This window comes from Acomys russatus, chromosome 25, assembly GCF_903995435.1.
Source record: "Acomys russatus chromosome 25, mAcoRus1.1, whole genome shotgun sequence".
NCBI lineage: Eukaryota > Metazoa > Chordata > Mammalia > Rodentia > Muridae > Acomys > Acomys russatus.
Genome location: NC_067161.1, coordinates 16,191,521 through 16,195,587, shown reverse-complemented (window position 1 = coordinate 16,195,587; position 4,067 = coordinate 16,191,521).

The window sequence follows — 4,067 nt, the reverse complement described above, 5'->3', positions numbered from 1 at the left end:
CTCTCCCTCATCTCCTGGTGATGGCTGGCTTTTGTAGTTAGTTTGTTTGCTTGTTTGTTTTTGTTGTTGTTAGATTTTTCTCTGCTTTCACACTGTACCATTGTCCTCTGCAAACCTGCTTTGCAACAACTGCTGATTCTACTCCTTAAAAGGGCCTTAAGAAATAAACTCAGGGCTGCTCTCTTTAACCTTACTTGGGAGGCAGTCACTGGCCAGCTCCCCGCCCAGTAGGATTAACACTATTTCATCTTTATTTTCTAGGCCGGGTAATTTCCTGACTCCTGAGGCTCTTTCATCATATTGCTGAGATTTAAAGCCCACGGACTCCCAAGGATCTCCCTAGTACTGTTGAATAGGATAAGCTCTCAGAGCTGGAGGAAAGAAGGCCACTCCAAGTGAGATGATTGTCTTCCAGGATGGGGCGGTAGAGACCTTGCACCTCACATAGTAGGGCTATTGTCCTTAAACTCTGACTAATGGACTTTGGCTGCAGCTCGCCTCAGAACTGGGACCTTAGCTGGAGGGCATGATAAGGCACTCCGGTTCAGTAAGGGGAAGCAAGAGACTTCCTCTGTCCTTTTAAATTACCTTGTTATGAGACAGGAATCATAACGTAAAGAGAAGTATGGAAAGTTGCTCTCTATGCATCTGACCTTCTGGGAGCCTATATGTTTTAGGGACAGATAACTTCCCAATGAGACTTTTTATAATAAAGCTTTCATTGCTTTCAAAAATATTAACTTTTGCAGATCTTCCGGGTAGATCACAGGGACCCTGCAGTCACAGTTACCATATCCTAAAGATTTAGCTTCTCCATAATAATGGCCTCAGCACTGCCATGGGCCAGAACTATATTATTTGAAATGAAAGCTCTCATAAATATCTAACTATGAAGTCACTATCTATCAACTGCTGTTATACAAACAGGACAGAGCTAAGCTTCCCATGTGTCGATACTGGAACAGCCACAAAGAATGACTTGTGTCCAACACTCACAAATTAAACAAGCCCTTGCTCTGTCGGCCAATTTTGGGAAGCCTAGTTTGGTTTGGATAGTCGCAGGGTAGGAGGATCCAAGTACGGAGGCCTGGTAGGGCCTGAGTTCCTCACACCGTTCTTTCTTGGCAAAAGGCTGGACTTTGCTTGGCTGCCATAGTTTCCCCTGGGTAGCCGGCTAAATCCTTCTAAAGGGCTCTGCAGTACCTAGAAGCCCACCGCTTACCTCTACTTTCCCATAATTTTCCCCATAAGCCTGGACAGAGAAACAAATACCCTTGTTTCTCCTGAGCAGCTCTCACAGCACAGACTAACTCCTCTGAGCACTAAGGCGCCTGGTTTATCACAGGGCAGAAATGCCAATGGGAGATAGGTGAAACACACTTCAAGGACATTCATTGTTCCAAGCAGTGTGAAACTACGAACAAATGCACTTCTAGGAGCATTGGTTTAACAACAACAAACAACAGCCTTTTACATTTCCCATTTCAGGTCCTGGAACATGACAACCATATGTGTGCAATAATCTGTGCTCAAATCATAGTTCCTTTTTTCAAGTCTGATTTTGACTTTAGAAAGTGAATGTTATAGTCATCTCTGTGAATGAAAAAGAAAGAAGAAAAAAAAAGGAAGTCTATAGCTGCTCCTAGGAATAGGGGAGGAGGAGAAGGTTTATTGTGGATAAAAGGGAGAGCATAAACAGAGACTAGGACTTCTGGGAGAGTCCAGGATGAACATGGCCCCGAGCCAGGCTATTTGAGAAGAAGGGAGGAGAGGGGCAGGGCCGGGAGAGTAAAGGGTACATGAGAAGGACTAGGTAACCCTAACAGCTGGATTATAATAGCAAAGGGTAACTGGGGGAAAAGCAGCCCAACCTGTTCCAGTGTAACAGGCAGGAACTGAAGGATGCTGGGAGAACCATGCTGCCTGGCCCTTTGTCCTGGGTTTGAGACCTGACCTTCCAGGAGATATGCTACAAGGCTTGCAGAAGATGCCTGGAATCATGGTTAGTACTAAATCTACTTATACTGTTTCCTTCCAATACATACCCGTGACAAAATTGATTTTACAAATTAAGTTTAAGTACAACAATAATAAAATTGAACAAATATAGAATATACCATTAGTAGGCTTTGTGTGAGCATGCTTGTGTGCTCTCTCTCTATTAACATCCATTGGAAACATTTGTCCAGCAGCAGCTGAAGGTGAGTAATGAAACTGTGGCTAAGAGGGAAGGTACAGAACAAACCAGGGCTGGAGAAAGGGCTCCCAGGGGATCTGACTCCCTTCCCGCCTCCGTGGGCACTGCACACACGTGAGGCACAAACATTTGTACAAGCAAACACCCGTACACATAAAAAAATAAATAAATTTAAATAAAAATAAAACAAAGTTTTAAGAAAGAAGGGAGGTACTGCAGTAATTTAGGAGATGGAAGAGGGAGGGTGTGGTTGTGCAAATCTGTAACCCCAGCACTCAGGAGTCAGAGGCAGGAACATCTCGGGGGAGTTCCAGATCTTCTTGAATTCCAAGTCAGCCAGAGTTTGAGATCTGTCTTCAAAACGGGAGGACCCAGGAGGAGGAAGCAATGGTGATGGGTTAAGGGAACTAAACTTAGGGCCTCTGAATAGCAAAGTTGCCAAGACTACCATCATTGTTGCCATGGCCCCTATCCTGTCCCAAATGCTTTTATTAAACTGATTTGTTTAATCCTCACAGTAACCTACAAGGTAAGGACTATTGTCATCCTCATTTCAAGACAGAGAAGACAAACTATTTCCGGTAGTTCTTGTGGCTAATCGGTAGCTGTGGGGCTGGGGATCCATGGAGTTGGGGAGCGAGCGCCCAGGGGAAGAGTATGGTTGAGGTGTATCCAAACCTGGAAATCGCCACCTGAGAGCAACAGGTGTAGAACCATTCCTTCCCACCCCCCCGCAGGCCTGCATGTCCCAGCACAAGTAGACATGCGCCCCCACCTTTGCCCCTTGAAGGAGGCCTTGTAGCCTGGTAGCCAGGTTAAACTTTCTCTCCCCTTATAAGGTCATGTCCTGTAGCATCTGCAAATAAGTCATCTCCAGTACCCTGGCCCATAATGTACACTCGCCCTGAAAACCTCTACCCACTCCTCAAAGGTTTAAGTAACCACGTTCCCTCCACTAAAGGAGCTGTCTCAATGAAGCCCTTCTCCGGAGAGTCTGTTCATATCCTCACCCCTGGCCACTCAAGCCACCTCCTCCTCTCTTGGGATCCACCAGTCAGTCACCAACAGAGCCAGAAAGTAGTAGAAGTGAGATCCCCATAGGCCACTGGCTTCTGGATCAGGCTTGTAAGTTGTCCTGTGTGCATTACCTCAATTGATACATACCCACCTGTCCCTATCAACTATGAGAGTGGCTCCTCCACCTGCTTTGCCCTCCCTGCTTCTACTTCCTGCTAGCTTCACCTCTCTGCTTAGCACTCCTAAACCTTCTCTGAACTCCATGCCATTGCTGTGGGCTCTCCAATTCAACTGATTGGCTTGAACAGCCTTGGGTTGCCCACACAACCACAATTCAGCTGCTCACTTTTTAACAAACCACATACTATGTGCCCACTATGTGAAAGGCATTGTGTTAGGTGCAGCAGACAAAGAGGTCAACACCCTAGTGTGGCCTTTGCATCAAGGAGAAGACAAACAATAGAAAAATGAACATGTAGCTAGGTGTGGTGATGCTTGCCTTTAATCCCAGCACTTGGGAGGCAGAGGCAGGCAGATCAATGTGAGTTTGAGGCCAGCCTGGTCTACAAAGTGAGTCTAGGACTGCCAAGGCTACACAGAGTAACCCTGTCTCAGAAAGAAAGAAAGAAAGAAAGAAAGAAAGAAAGAAAGAAAAAAAGAAGAAAACTGAACATGTAGATGAATTGAATAATGGCAGATTCTAATGAGTCCATTTAAAGAAATAGAGAGGACTGCGTTTAAAGAATGACCCACCCCCTTCTAGACTCTACCATGTGCTCTTCCTGCCCCCACCTTTTGCACACTCAGCCTAGAGATACTTAAGACAAATCACACCTTTGCCTCTCTGTAAGCT